Source organism: Pteropus medius, unplaced genomic scaffold, assembly GCF_902729225.1.
Source record: "Pteropus medius unplaced genomic scaffold, Ma_sr-lr_union100, whole genome shotgun sequence".
In the NCBI taxonomy this organism is placed as follows: Eukaryota; Metazoa; Chordata; class Mammalia; order Chiroptera; family Pteropodidae; genus Pteropus; species Pteropus medius.
Genome location: NW_024354550.1, coordinates 2,978,727 through 2,995,985, shown reverse-complemented (window position 1 = coordinate 2,995,985; position 17,259 = coordinate 2,978,727).

Here is a 17,259-nt window from a genome sequence, read left to right as displayed (position 1 = left end):
GTATCTTTTTTATAAAAGCCATTTCCCTAGCTTCTTTCAGAAGAGAGCTCTTAACCACTTTCAGTCTGGTGCTGCCAGATTTGAATCTATGTATGGTCAAATAAACTCTTATAAATTTTAATGTGCCTCAGTTTATCTTTTAATGTAGATATCCAATCTCTGGGGGCTTTGGCGCTATGTTCTAGATTAAGATTATTTTGACTCATATTCTAGCACCTTAATGAATTTTTAAATATTTGACAATAGTGTATCTAATTTCCAAAAACTCTAATTTTCTAACTGCTCCTTTTCCATAGTAATCTCTTCTAGAGTATGTCAGTTTTAATGTGGACAACATATTTTTTAATGTCTCTGAAGAGACTAATTACAATTCTGTTCATTGAGTTATTTGTTTTCTCTTGGGATCACTTGTTCTGTTTGTTGATCTTGGTCCTTTTTTTTTTTCTGTTTTTCTTCAAATGAATGGTGTTCTTTGGTTGTTCACTTGATATTGTGAGTAAAAGATTCAATTAATAAATAAAAATAATAAGGGTGTTTTGTTTTCTTTTGTTTTTTCCTGCCAGGAACTATATGGATAAAAAGCAAATGCACTTTACTTTGTAGAGGAGAAGGATAGGCAGGCAGACCTCTCCTTTCCACTCCTGGAAAAAAGTAATGATCTTGAGGCTTTGCTCTAGGGTATTAACTCCCACTATATCCCTTAGTTCTCTCTTGTCAGAGAGTTAGTTTTTTAGAAAGCATTGCCCTGATAACTGTCTTTTGATTGTCATATGGCTCTATGATCTCAGATTTATTTCCCAACCTCCTTGTGCTCTATTCCACATATTAGAAATTTTATTTCTTAGGTTCCCTTGGCAATTTGCTAGGTTCAGTCAATGGGAAGAACAGGTAAAAGGCTGGAGAGTGGAAAGAAAAAAGAAGCCAGGGTATTTCTCCCTGTCTATGTGTCCAAGCAGCAGCAGCATCTAAGGCAGCATTTCAGGAATTGGCAGTGTCTTCTCCGTCCAATCCATCCTTTCTTATGTGGTTTCAGCTTCTGCTGGGCAGAATTGCCACTGTTTTAAATTCTACTAGACAACTATAACTTTGGGCTCTGATGACACTACCTCGTTTTTAGGTATCTCTAGACCTAAAATACAAGCTTACTGCTACTGGTAATCTTTGGGTTGCATCACTGTCTCAAGCTCTTGGACATTCACAATTCTTCCCATCATCAGGATAACTCATTCCTTGTAGTGATTGATTTCTATTGGTTTGAAATACCTATAAAGTTTTCGTTTTTCTTTTTTTTTTTCTTTTTCTTTTTCTTTCTCTCTTTTTTTTTTTTTCTGGTTAGACCTTGACACAGTTCCACAGCTCATTCTTTCTTTTTAATCTGCTGATTCTAAGCTTAGAGTTTCTCTGTATCTTCACCTAGAGGAAGGTTCTCCCTGAATTACAGCATTCTTCAGTAAGTATCCATTCTGTTGAGTGTGTGGCCTCCTCCATTCTAAGGCTGTACATTTATGTAGCCCCAGTCTACTTTCATTGTCTTCTTAGCCTACCCCTCTTATCTTCCATCATTTCCTTTATACTGTCGTTACAAATTTATTCTCTTTTGGACACCCTTACTGTCATTTTCATAGCATTTTTGAAGAAAAAAAAGATGAATGTGTATACAGAGTTTATTACCTAGTTACAGAAAATTTTGGTCAGCTAATTTTGAAGGCTTGTTTGTCTTAAGAAAACTAGAAACTTTACAATTTTTTGAGACTGATTTTATTTTACAATTATTTATATAAAAACAGTATTTAATATAATGGTTATTTCTGTCTTTAAAGGCTAGAGGCTAATTATTTTGAAATAGGCAACATTAGAGAAGAATTTGGGTGAGCATTTTCTGCACTACCCTTTCATCCATATCCAGTTACATCCTTAGATCACAGGCTCCTCCTATTTGATGTTTCTGTGTGTTGGAGTATGCCTCCGTAGAGGTTACATGGCTTAATCGGTTATTCTGCAAGCACACCAAAACTATTCGATTTGCTAATTTGGTCCTGTAGTGATTTGAGTATGTCCCTTTCATTTAGCCATTCTGCTATGACACAAACATAATTATAATGTAATAAGAAAAGACATTTCCACTGCAGATTTTCTTTAGTTCTGGTTATATTGAATAGAAATGTCAATCCATTTGGGAAAGTGGAGAAAATTATATAACATCTGGATAAGGTGTGGATTCAATCATTCCTAATAATTTTATAGTAACTGGAAAATAGTGGTCTAAATTTTTAGGATTAAATCTACTATAAACACATTGAGAAACTGACTTTTCTCATTACAGTGTATTTTGAATATCTGTTAAAATCATAACATAAAGACATTTTAACTAGTTTCCATTTAAGAAAATATTTGGATAAAAACCTATGTAGAATGGACAATTATTAGGGTATATGCTCAATTGACACTGATCCTCTTTCTCTGAGAAATGTACTCCTAGATGTCTCTAGCTACCTTTTGAAAAAATATATATTTTGAAAGATCTTTGCCATTTTGATTGCTATTGATCAGTCCAAAGTGGATAGCTGACCACTCTGAGCCAATATGATTTTTTCTACAAGAAACTGAGAGTCACCTAGTCTCTAAACATGGCTAGAGAGGTGCAACACATAATCAATCCCTGAATGAATTACCCATTTCCCACCATGTGGAAAGAAAAACAGAGGAATGACAAAGAGGAATGATGAAAATCAGCACAGAGAACCAGAGATAAGATACACATGTACAGAGACAGACAGACAGACAGACTATCTGGTTTATTATTGATTCCAATTTCTTTAGAAGGGTGGTGTTTGTGAGACTCACTTGACATCTTATAATAAGTTTTTTTGTTTTGTTTTTTTTTACTTAAGCTGGATTGAGCTGGTCTGCTACTTGCAACCAAAATAGACTAAAATAAAACAGCATACAACAGAACAGGGAGATTCTCACTGCCAACTACATGAATAAAAGAAATGTAGAGACTGCTGGGTTTACATCTATGTAAAGAGAACAAATTGGCTGTGCTTATTAACTCCTTTGCTCTGATTCTAAGTTGGCTTCCAGTAATTTTTTTTCTTTATTAATACATAAGAATGGCATTTTCAACAATATACATAATAAGTCTTCTGTAAGCATCTAATTCCTGAGAGTTTAGAAGATTTACTGTATTTGGTTAAAGCGTTATAAGTTTATGTTATATTTTATGTAACATAAATAAGTTTGATAAAAACAGGGAGTTTTGGTAAATAATTCTGAATAAGCTTTGTAGAATCTAGCACAATGTCTGTTAAATAATAAAGATGTGAATTAAATGTTAGCTCATGCTCCCTTTCCTTTTTAAATTAGAATGTTTTTCATTGATTGATTACTTCATTTACTCAGGAAACAATTGAATATCAAGAACCATACCAAGTCCTGGGACTATAGAAGCCTCCAATAACCTCAGAGAGGAATCCAGTTAGAGGAGACACATTGAGACAAATATTTTCAATACAACCCACTAAGGACTGTAATGGATGGATAAATAGAAATTTAAATTTACAGGAACACAGTGGAGGAGCAACTGCTTGACTGTGAGGGCAATGGTGGCAAATTTGTCAGTTCTGTCTTAGAGAAGTCCTTTATATTCTATATCTCCCAATTTATTATTTGTAAAATGAGGCTAACAAAAATTTTTTCTTTGTTTTTTTCTATGATTAAAAAAGGCAATAAAAAATTATTACTCCAGGAGTACTAATACTACCTGGAGAAGTTGAGGAAAAGTCACAACTGAGAGGTAATACTTAAACTGCGTAAAAAGAAAATGTTTAGTTAGTGGTTTAAGTTTTCCCAGGGAAGAATACATACATACATACATACATACATACATACATACATACATACATACATATACGTACATCTCCTCCCCCAGTTCCTGGGTAAAGTGTCTTCAGACAGTGGAGAAGAGTTTTGTGTAGTCCAGTACAGAAAGTATTGGAAAGAAGTGGTTGAAGAAACAAGTTGGGGCTCAGTTAGAAAGGGCCATCTGTGTAGATGAGCTTTTATTTTATAAGTATTAAGAAGCCAACAAAGGTTTTAAAGCATAAACATGACCATGTCGGGGAAGAAAAGTGTTTTTTCTCTACTTATCTTAGGTTCATTGGCTGAGGCCTTGAAAATTAGACTAATAAAAGACAGATTAACAAGGTAGAAACAAACAAGTTTATTAACATGTGTATTATGCATACTCCTGGGAGCACCCAGTGATGAGAAACTCAAAAGGATGGTTAGAACTTGGGTTTATATGGCATCTTAGCAAAAGAACAATAAATTTTTAGAGGAATAATAAGACAAAGCAAAGGACTTTGTGTGTTTAGGAGCACAAATTGTGAGAAGGTAAATATATGAGGGCATTAATGGAAGATAAGTTCTAGTTAGTGAAATTTGTCACATTGTTTCCTCTAGTGCCATCTCTGGACTAATGATAAGGGTCTAGAGTTGTCTCTTGTGGTTAACTTTTGTCCTTCCTGGTAGAGAGGAAAGGGGAAACACCTTTACAAATTTGTGTTTTGTTTTTAAACAAATAGAGGAAGACAGAGAGCTTTTCTTGTATCCTTTTTTTGTTTTTTTTCTTCATTTGTCTTCAGTTCAAAATAATCTTTATGCCAAAGTGGCATATTTTGCAGTGGCATATTCTACTTCCCTTCAACAATCAGATTTGTTTTGAGAAAGATAAACTGCAGGATTTGTGGGGAAAACACCAGAAAGGAAAAGGGGAAAAGTTCAAACTAGAATTCTCTTAAGATAATAAGGCATTTATACTCTGTTTGTTTCTTAGGGACCATTCATTCTTAAGACTCAAAATAATGATTGCTATAGAAAAATACTACCTTACCAAAAGTGCTTATGGATTTAAAGATTATCCTGAAGACAAAGAAGCAGAAACTCGTGGGCTAAAATGTAAAGTAAGGAAGACAAATATCAAGTATTTTTATATTTGTAGAAAAAATTAAAAATGCAAATGGATAAAACAACTCAGTAAATGAAGTTGTTTAAGGCTGGTTGAATGGATTCATTGATGGTTGCTTGGTGGAGCTCAGGGCTGAATACTATTTAAGCAACTTGAGCAACATGAATTGTCCTATTACACTACCACAACTTTTTATATCCCCAAATTTTATTCTTACTTGTTATAATAAATTTTATTCATATGCTTAACTTGGGTAATAGTTATAAAGCCATGAACCATGTAATCCAGTCTCAGAATGTATCATAGTTAAAGAAAAACTCAGAAATCAGAAAGTTATTTCAAAGTAATTAAACTTTTTTACTTCTATTTCTAGAATGCCACAAGAGAATACAGGTCCACAGCATTACCTCTTAAACCCTTATCTGTTCTAGTTTCACACACTGCAGTTGCTCCCATGCTTCTCACTTCTAAACTCCCCAGAGAGTTCCTTTCCCTGACCCAGACTGAGCACTGTTTTGTTTGTTTTTTTATTCCCATTACTTTCTTTTGGAATTGACATCACAGCGGTTCAGAAAAAACAATGTGGTAAAAGAGGATTCTCATCAGATGGCAGAAGATGGGAATAAACTAAGAACAAATGGCAAATTCTCTTTAGCAAGCAGGCGGGGAATATCTGAGACCATTCATATATGAGTGATTTATCTCTATTAGCAATGGAGTGAGAAAAGGGTTTACTAGAGAAGAGGGACAGGGTGAGATACAAGATAAATTAGTATATATATATATATAAATTAGTATATATATATATATATATCTGATCTTTGGTCTGATAAACTATGCCATAATCTAGTTTTCACACTGGCTTAAGGAGAGTGAAGAATGAGGTATTTATTACATTTTCTCCTAGTTATTTGAATAGGCTGTAATTTTACTTTTCTTAAATCTTTTGATGGAGCAATGGGGAAGGAGAAGTTATAAGTAATAAGTTATAAGTAATAATAAAATAATAGTTTATATTTACTGAGTGCTTATTAAAGGCCAGGATCTTTAAAAGTATTCTTATTTAATTCTCATAGATATCTCTAAGATATATACTGCGTTCTCCACCTTATAAGTAAAGGAAATGAGCTTTAGAAAGTTTAAATAACTTGCTTAAGTTGGTGGAGTCAGAATTTAAACCCAGTTATTTTTAGTGTAGAGTATGTAATTTAACAATTGGATTGAGAATGTGCTATAACTTTTTCTTCCAATTCAGTCCCTAGAAAAGATGGAAGAGAGAGTAAAAGACTTTATAAAACACATTAAATTCAAATTATTGATTTACCTCATAATACTTTCTCTAAATTGTTAGCTTTTATAAAAATAAGACCAAAATTCTTATGAATGTGAAAATTGACCAATCTTAGAGAGAAAGACCTTTATTAATAGCTAATAGAATAGCAATAATAATATCTATGGGAGAAAATGACATTAAACACTATTTTTCAAATAAACAAACATTTTTTGAACACCAATTGTGCCCTGCAATTTGGAAGTTTCTCTTCCTCATTCTTGAATTTAAGATCTAGTTGCAGACTCATGACTAACACCTGTGAAACATATATAAGCTAATGAAATACAATTAGTATAGGTGATATGTGCCATATTTTAAATAAAAGTGAGTAGTTAGAAGACTTCCCAAAGGAAATGGGCTCTGCATTGGTATTTTATAGGTTGATAAGATTTACTTAGTAGGAGAGTTGGAATTTGAATTTAGAAAGATGAAATAATTCAAATTATACAATATTAAGTTTAGGGGAACATCGAATGTTTTCGTAGGCTGGATTAGACTCCTTTCTTTAAAACTGAAAAAACATTTTATAAAGTTTTAGCAAATGATAAGATTTTAAATCTTTTCACCAATTTAGGCTAAACATCATAATCATGCATGATGAATGGTTTGGTGGCACATTATCCCAAGTGAATTAAGCATTATAAGTGGAGACAACTGATCCCCAAAAAAGCTTTTGAAACAAAACAAAAGTCCATGTCAAATGTTTGGTTTTACTCCAAAAAACCCTCAGAGTCTGGTTAAAGGAAAGTATTTTAAACATGTTTCTTAGGATAATATCCAAGGTTTTAGGACTCTTCCAAGTCACTTGGAGAAGAGGTTGTCACAATAAAAACATCATTTTACGACTTTTTGATCAAGTATTATTTTGCTCTTTCAAATATAAACTTTTCCCTTGGTGGTAGAATATTAATTTGGTCATCACGTGTAGCTTTCACTAGTCAATATATTACACTGGAAGTCATATGCAATTCACAATGTACGGTTTGAAATAGTGTTTAATGAAACCGGTTCATTATTAGGAAACGACTGTGTGTATAGACACATATTTTTGTTATTTTATAAAATGAAAGTCTAAATCTTGGGAAATATGTTTTCATTTAGAGGAGAAAATTAGATCTTACTAAAGCTGAGATATATACCCATTAGTTCTACTGTGGTATATTTTGAGAAGACAGAATACATTCTCAGTATTTATTCTACCATTCTGTATTATGCATACTTGCAATATTTTGCATGGTGCCTGTTACTTTGCAGAGAGAAGTGCCAAAGGAGATAACACTTTAATGATATTAGGTTACATTATTTTTGATACAGTACACATGGGATGAAATACGTAATCTTATTAGAGCTAATTGAAATCACATGCCAAAAATGAAAATATAGTTTGTCTTTCATTTATCCAAGTGCCATTTAATATAAAAAAAATTTCACAATTAACCTGATTAGTTATATATTGTGTCTAGTGGACATCGAATGGAGTAGTATATATTAAAGTGTTCTGTGAATTAAAAAGCATTCTAAAATTTAAGTTTATTTTCAAAGAAAAAAAGTGGTATATATCTAATAATTTTTATTGCAAACCTCCATTTGTCTGTTTTGTTAATGAGTGATTTCAAATTATTGTTTTTGTCAAATGTATTGGTACTGTAACTTTCAGAATAAAAATATGAAATAAAGTAAAATAGACCTAACATTAAAATACTTTATTTTTTTCCTTTAAATAATTATAAAAGAAAGGTAGAGGTAGTTAAAACTTCAGCCAAAAATTGTTTAAAATGCATTTTATACTTTTTAAAAGATAAAACCTTAAGGTAATTAATGCTTTATTTGGTCTCTGCAAATACATGGAACACAATGCTAGGAAACTGTTGGCTCTTGATTCTTAATGTCATCACTTTTCACATCCAACCTCTAAAGAATATAATCACTTCTAAGCACAACAGAGAAAATTACTCTAAGGGGCTAAGTTACGACTATACCATACAAACAATAAAATTGACACGTTGGGCCTCAGATGGAGACAAACACACTTTTATTGCTCTGAGATATGTCAAGTCCTTATTAACCCAGCTTAGATTTAAAAGCGTTTTTTCTAAACACACAGGTTTTCCAGATTCCATGGCCCATATTTCTTTAACTTGGCAGAGAAGCCTATTGATCTTTCTCTTGCTCCACCTTCACCCATAGGTTTCTCCCAGTTCTACACTCTGAAGTCTTGCTGGCAGGGCATCCTGACCTTGGTGACCTAGCCTCTTGGTTCAGGAACTTTTGACCTTTGGATCCTAATCTTTCAGCATAGCTATAAGGCACTTCACATTTGAATTCTGATACCTGCCAATTTTACAACCACCAGGTGAAGGTCACAGTGCTCCAGGTGAGCAGTATTTTTGCTTGACTAATAACATTCCAGCAGCATCATCTTCTAAAAGGAAGAACAGCTTTACTAGTCTGAATGCAACTTCTGACTATTCGAAATTCAATTACAGAAACTTCTCCTGTCCTTAAATTCAAGGACTTAGTTAAAGCGGTAAGCAAACCCAGCAGGAAGTCTTCTTTGATGTGCAGGAACTCACATATGCAAAAGTCTTGATCAGCGAATGCTTGAAAAGTGCTTACTCTTTTCTCTGTTGGGATTGGCCATTAACTCACTTCTAGGCATTCTCAAGTAAAGCTGTTTTTCTGGTTGCTTCAACTTCAGTCAATAAGTGGCTTTTCTTCAGCAAGTGTTAATAACACTCCACAAAAAAATTGCCCAAGTGAACTTGTTTAACATTAGCTCATCAGCATCTGTAAGAGACAGCCCTCTGATATCCACTTGGGGTTCCTGAATTGCTCCAGTCTTTCCTGTTCTCTCTGCCTTCAAATCTCTTCCTGCTTCATAAGATTCTATATACAACTGTGTAAAAAATCTTCAATACTCACTTTATTTTGTGACTCAAGCGCTTTCACTGGGGTCCATGTCCTATCTTTGTGCTCAACATCTCTCACCATTATTTCTCAGCACATTATTTTGTCACCTTCTTCAATATACTGCGGTGTTATTTGTTTGCTTCTGGTATCACTATTTCTGCCTCCAGTATTTTTTTCTCCCTTCTATGACTTTCATTTGCATTACACCTTTAAATTTTAAAATCTTCTTCCTCTAGAAACATTTGCCGTGGTTTACTTCTATCTGACCCATCCTTTTCCTATTCGTTACATTCTCCACATAGATATTTAAAATTTTACTCTATGATATTTAAGCTATTTTTAATAATAATGACAATATCAGTTATTACCATTTTCCAAGTCTTATTGCATTCCTTTACATATTACTTTTTAATCATAGCAACAAACCTTTATTAGAAATTATATTTATTTACTTTATAGAGAACAAAAATGAATCTTACAGAAATTCCTACTAATTACTACTAAGGTCAGCTGAGTAGTAAATACCGGGGCTGGATATGAACTTAGATTTGTCTAAGAGCAGAACATAGGACTTAATTACTCTGTTGTGCGCTTGGCTACTCAAGCACCTAACTCTTATTAAACAGTAGAGATCAGACTCCACAGCTGAGGGCTGGAGACTTTAAAGTCCCTGCCTCCCCCCTAAGGTTATAATTGGAACAAAAAGATCAATGGTAAAATACGTGGAACTACTAGGTAAATAAGGAAAACTCATGAAGGTGACAGAGCTGAAGCTAAAGTGGGAAGAAGGAGCTTGCTCAGACTACTAGGGATGGGCTAGCTCTCCAAGTGGAAGCAGGTAGGATATACAGTGTAGAAACAAGAGTCTCGATGCCAGGAACTCAGACAGAATTAGTTGGAGATGAGGCTTCAGAAGTAGGAGGCTCATATCCCAAAAGACTGGTGTAAAGGTGTAGGGGGTTGGACTTCATTTTGTGACGTTTGTTTGGCTTTGAAACATGTTCTCTTTTCATGGTTTTCCCTCTTGATTAAATCATGAAGGCTTTTAGGGCAGGCCAGTATCATTTCAATTATTTGGGTTCTCACCTGGATGCTCCTCCAGGCAGAAATGGATCCATCCATCCACTGAAAGCCTTGGATTCTCTGCTGTTTTTTCTTAGTGTAAACCTGGTACCATCGAGATGCAGTGAGTACCTTTATTCTGGGAAGTGTTAGATGGCTTCTAAACATGTGGAGTCCTATTCCAAAAGAAGTTAAGTGGCTGTCATTTAAGGGTGCAGTGCTAATGGAACCTGAATTAAATCTGTGATAAGGAGCAAAAAGAGAGTCACAATGGCTTTAAGATAGAGAATAAACCTGGAGGAGACAAACAGAAACACACAGTAAAAAGTAGAGCTAGGAGTAGAGGGACTGGAGGGCATCATAGTCAATACTTATCAGCTTGGCTTTGGTGAGGGGCGATGTTTTATTACCATTACAATAAGATCATTTCTCTGTGCTAGGTCAGTGTGGAAAATAAAGAACTTCAGGAAGGAGATGACCTAAATTGAAAAGTAAATGGAAAATTAGCAAAAAATCTAGGAGTTAGATCAGTAATTCTGTGAAGGGGAGGTTAACATGGGTGTGTTTCTACCTCTGTAATAGAGATATTATCCCTTCTTTGTAATGAAAAGGATGTGTGCTCTTAAAGGTATTTGGGGCCCATGCTATTTTAATTGTGATAAGAGATTTCTTAGTGCTCTGTGTTAAAAGAATCTGGAAAAGATGAAATTGTAGCATTCCAGAAAGCAGCCTGACTATCTACCTTACATGAGATGAAGGCTTCTTAGGTATTCAAGTTTCTGGAAGGCTTGATGTAGAGAATGTTATAATTGTCCTCTTTTACTCTAGGGCTTCAAAAGGGTTTTATTTAGTGATCTAAACTTTGTAGGTAAAAAAAGTGGAAATCACTGTCCTAAATCCAAATTCATCCATTTAATATATGGCTTAAAATAATATAGCAAAATAAAATACTATGTAGAATTTCTTTAATGACAAAATCATATACAAAGGCTTAAAATCAGTAAATGAAAACATGGAAAGCAAGTGTTTAAAAGATGCTGTAGAGTCTGCTTGAATTCAGATACTCATTCTACTGCTCAATAGTAATGAGGCCTTGGGAACCTGATTAATCTCTGGCTTCTGTTTCTTCATCTATAAAAGAGGGTAAACATGGCATCTACCTCATGAAGTTCTTGTGAGAATTAAATATATTACATGCATAAAACATTTGGCACAAGGAAGTTTTTACTAAATGTTAACAATTATTTTATTTTTTTGAGTTTATAATTTTTTCAAGAGTTTGTACATATTTACAAAAGAGATGCCATTTGAGTGTATAACACAATTGTTTTCAAGATGATTAAGATGATACTTTGATTTTCTTCTCCTTCTTGTCTTACCCTCAATGCAAATCATATATATATAGGAGGATAGGAGGGGGCCAACCACTACATTATGAGAATTTAATACACACATGCACACACACACACACACACATACATTCTAAAACATTTCTCAATACATGGTACTTTCCTCATCACCCACACTTCTCCTTCACTTACTGAGTTAGGAAAATCTGGAGATGCCCAGGAACCTTTACTTTTAACTTATTACCTGGATAATTCTCATGCACATTAAGTTTGAGAATAAATGTACTAGAATCTTAAGTAAGATTTAAGTAATGCTGAGTAACCAAAGTTTTATATGCTCTGCTTTATAACATCTACTTGGAACTTAAACGTGTAGTCTCCAAATTCCAATTTTATATAGTAAATTAACTTTTTTTCTTTTATAAATTGAGTTCTATTGGTGGCAAGTAGAATGCAGGTGTCGAAACAAGCAATAAGAAGTGCTTATGGGCTTAATCCTTGAGACCATTCTACCAGTTTAGTTAGCATTTATGTGATTACAATCCAGTGATATGGCCATTTTTCTATTCAAGGCCCAAAAGAAAAGATTCTTCTTATCCAGCAGAGTTGAATCCCTGTGCTGAGCTTAATTTCTGTGTCTCCGTATGATTTTGTCTCTGGGTCATCTCTTGAAATGCTTCTAAGATAAAATTTGCCTCACGGTGCTCTGGTAGGACCTCCAGCATGAACCTTAGTGCCTCTATAATAGAGCACTCTCTACAGAAGACTTCAGCTTCAGAAGGGCTGCCTTTTATGTGTCTCATAAATATGGTCAACTGCTTCAAGCTCTCCTCTCTGACCTTTGTCTTATTGAGTGGATTTCAATGGTCTTTCACATTTATTTAAGCTAATGATAGGAGCATTAAGCAAAAGTGGAAAAAAGGGACAAATGGATTCATCATGTACATTCACTGTGCCATGAAAAAAGTCCATACACCAAGATACTATTCACAGTGGGTAATAAATTTCTGAAACTCATTGCCTCAAGATATTATGTAGGCTATTATATATAAATAGGTTCAAGAAGGACTATAGCAGGTTATTAAACAAAATTGGGATGCCAGAGTGGAAGTGGCAGGCTCATCTCTTACTTTCTCGGGGACATTGCTTAGTGCCTCAGAGAGGTACTCTGTTGGGGTGTATTAGTTTCCTGTGGCTGCTATAACAAATTACTATAAACTCAGTAGCTTAAAACAATAGAAATTTATTCTCTCACAGTACTGGAGGACAGAAGTCTGAAATCAAAGTGTTGGCAATGTGTACATCTTCCAGGGGCTCTAGGAAAGAATCTATTTCTCTCTCTGCTTCCAGGGCCTGCTCTGGGATTTTCTCTGCTTCCATTCTCACATGCCTTCTCTGTCCGTTTGTCTGGTAAAGGTATATATGACTATATTTGTAATCAGGATAAACTGATATCAGGATATTCTTTCTGATAATCCTTAATTTAATCAGCTTTTGCTTTATAAGCTAATAGTCACTCTTTTGCCATATAAAGTAATATTCACAGGTCCTGGGGATTCAGACATGGACATATCTTCTTGGGAACCCTTACAGGGAGGGCTCATCATTCTAAGCACTCTAGGGTTTGTTTTGTTCTACCTTTCTCTTCAGAGCCAAAGGACTACTCCAGACTAATCATTTAATTTCTATCACAGACTACCTACTTTAGCTTTCTGTTCTCATCCTTTCTGTTGTCTCCATCACTATTGAGCACTGGTTCTGATGGATGTTAATAGTTGTTAAATGACAGTAAGAGTAGCCAAACATGATTGCAAAATACTGCATTTAAAACACTGTTTAATGAGACATCCCAAAGGCTTATTATGCCAATCCTCTTTGAGAAGTTATGAGAAGATAATCTAGTATACTCATTCCCTAGACTCTTTAACAAGAAACTCCCTAGCTGGTGTTCCCTAGCGTATACTTTGGGAAACCATGCTCTAAAACTAATGCCTATATGAATAACTTTCAAATTTGATTTTTTTTTTTCGGGGGGAGGAGGTGAGTGGGTGGCAAAAATAGGTCTATGGCTGTTCTTGTCACTTCTATAGGTTATAATTTCCTCATAATTATGTTTTTTGACTTAATAAATTCTCTCTGGATTTGAGCAGATTTTCTTTCTTTGGGATTTTACATGCAAGTCAATAACTTTTTGTACAGCCATCAGCTACTATAATCTAAACATGTACATAGTCCAAGAAAAACTGTATATAAACTTCAGTGATTTTGCTGGCTCACTTTGAGTAGAGAGCCAGTGCTGCCTGATAGAAACCCTTGTGTGCTCACCTTGACTTGTTCAGGTCAAATTGCCAAGTTTACATCATTTAGAGACTGAGCAGATCATAAAAAGAACACTACTTCTATTCCTCTAACGTCTTTTAATTTTTTTCTTGGAGTCAGATAGGAAAAGAGGAATATTATTTTATGGCAATAGGCTAATATGCTTCTAAATCTTTGAATTCTCTATTGTTTTCAAAAGTTTTTTTATAAATGTTCTTAAATTTTCTTTTTCTGGTCATTTTATAACTATTTATTGAATCCTCTGATGTGCCAAGTACTGTGGTAGGTTTGAGTTGGGAGAAATACATGATATCTGGATAAGACTCTACCTGCCTTAAAGACATTCTCAGTTTAGTAGAAGACATGCAGCATGAAAAAAAAATGTATATTATGAAACAAATTTAAATTACAGTTTGAGAAATATATGTGATCACAGAGAAGAGGAGAGGAAGATAAACTCTGCTTGAGAAAGTTTTGCAAAAGTCACATTTACCTTGTGTTTGAAGAATGAATAGAAGTTCATTAACTGTGGAAAAATAGAACCTGGGATGGAAAAAATAATCTGTGTTGAGGAACAGAGTTATAGATGGGCCTAGGGTGCTTAAGGAATGGTGAGAAGCACAGAGTTACCAGATTAGAGTGACTGGAGGTAAAATGCTTATGGGACTAGAAAGTGGGGAGGATGAAGAGGCAAACTAGTGTCTTCTTGGGGAGGATTCTGATCACTCTGCCAAGAAGCTTAGACATTATTGTCCAGGAAATTGGGAGCCTTCAGGTTGTTTTACTTAAAGAAGTGGCATGATGAGCTTTTCATTTTAGAAAGACAATTCTGAAAGTCAGGACACATGGAAGATTTTCTTTAAAGGAGAGAACCTGCTAGATTGCTAATAAAGAAACTTAATGTCTTTCAAAGGTGAAGAAGATCTGAACTTAGGCCTTATCTGGGATAAAATTAGCAGGATTTATTGACCATTTGATTGATAGTCCAGTGAATGAAGGAATGGTCGATACTGATTCGAAGGCTTCTATCTTGGCCGTTTGAGTAGATGGTAAAAATAATAAACAGAACAAGTAAGAAGAGTTGCTGCTTTGATGTGGATTTGTGGGTGGGAGCAGGCAGAGAAGTACCAGGTTGTAAATAGGGAGGGAGACAATCTAGTCTTCTGTGGCAGAGACTATGAGTTGGCTCACTAAGCCTCTATTCCACCCTTTTCAGTGTGACTTGCTGTCCTATATCCTATACTATAATGAAGAACTGCTAAAATATTCATTTCCCAGACTCCCTTGCAGCTTCCCATTATATGTAAATCCATGAGGTTTGGAAGGTGTAAAAGGACATCCTGAAGTGGATACTATGTTCCTGTTACTTCAGCTGTTTCCACTGGCAAGCATGGCCTTGGGTGTTTATCTCTTCAGTGGCAGCTGTAGTAGAGTTTATAATGCCCAGTCATTAGCTTTATAGTGTTGAAAGGCAGTGTCGGAGGCGTTGATTTTGCCTGCAGAGGTTGTGGAAGCGGTGGCAGAGTGGCTCTGAAGTTAGCATCTTCTTGCTTCTTTAATCCTCTAATCATGACACAGGCAGTGTCTCTTGAGGTAATTCTGAAGTGTTCTGGAAGTCATTCCTGGAAGCTCAGTTTAGGGCCCTTTCCTCCAGTCTTTCCACAAACCTTAAAGCACTCAAATTTTCTCTTCTTAATCTAGCTAGTATGGTTTCAGTTATCTACATCTGATCCCTGATAAATTCACTTTCAAATGGAAAAGCATTTTATTAGAGAATTCTTTAAATATGTTCTCTTTATAAAATAATTAAGTACATTCGACATGCAATTTGACTGCTACTGACAGTGTGGCAATCATCTTAATTATGAGATTATGAAGGACACTACCTTGTCTTAAACATCTTTGACTGCCGAGTGTCTAGAACAGAGCTTTGCATTTGGTGGTATCTGACAAATTTGTTAGGTTTCATTGCATTTAATTGAATTGACAGAACAATCTGTGCTTCTCTTAATAATATAATATAATACAACTGGCATCTCCCTAACTCTGATAGTTGTTTTATATGATAAATTGCCCATATTGTTAGTATCTAAAAATACTTTGATCTTAAATTTGTTCAGAATTCTCAAATGCATGCCATCTGGCTTCAGTGACTCATGGAAATTTAATGTCTTGAGTTGTATTTACCACCTGTTGTTTCTATATATATATATATATATATATGTATACTAGTGAATCATATTTGCTTTCAATGAAAAGTAATTCCTTAGTAAAAATTCTACATTTATCCTGTCAGTGATGATGACTGAGGATCGAGTGATACAGAGAAACAATTCAATCTTCCCTGATTCTTAAATGCTGCTATCCCCTCCAGGGAGTATGCAATTGCATTTTGAGTTCTTCAGCAACAATCAACCAGGAATCACTTTCAACCCTGAGACTATTCTTGTGGAAGAGTGGTTTTTCTCCTATAGATTTTATCTGAATTTAGTTGTTATAATCCCTCTTGCATTGCAGCAGTGTTCGTATCTGGTGTTTTATGCCAATATTAATATCTCTTCCATATGTTGTATTTCTCTTTTTGAATACTTATGATTTTAATACTTTCCATGGTATGGTGCCTTCAGAAAAGTTTCCCACACCAACTTCCTTTTTCCCTCTATAAAAGAGTTCTCTCTCCTTTGTTTTATCAGACTTGCATGTGGCCCATCGTGGTTGCATGTTCCAGATTGCAATTCTTTGTTCCTAAATAAACCCATTTTTTTTCTGGAGAAATATCTGGCTGACTTTTTGTTTAAGGTCAACATTCTTTATTTTTATTTATCATAGTTTTTGAAAGTTTCCCACACATTTCTGTATAGTAGGCCAACTGGAAGATATATGATGATAGGACATAGCTACTCTTTCCTGTACCTATCAGGATGCTTTTTGTACTAAGCAACAGAAACCCATCTCAAAGTGGATAAAATGTAAGTTGAGTATATTAAGAAGTACTGAGATATGAAGATTTCAGGTGTCTTCAAATAGAGTTCTCGTTCCATTCTTTATGATTTTCTTGGTTCTGCCTTTTCTGTGTTAGCTTCATTTTTAGGCTATCTTCTTCATAGTTGCAAGACAGCTATCAACAATAAAGAAAATGTGTGCTGCCATGTCACATCTATTGAAAAAAATTCCTGAGTTTTGCTCTCACTGAACTATCCTCTAAGCGGAATGAGTCCATCCCTGGGACAACAGCATGAGCTTTATTTTATGAATATTACTCAGTGAAAGAAATTTGAATGGATTTGGGAAAGCAACTATGATATCTCTTCTTCCTA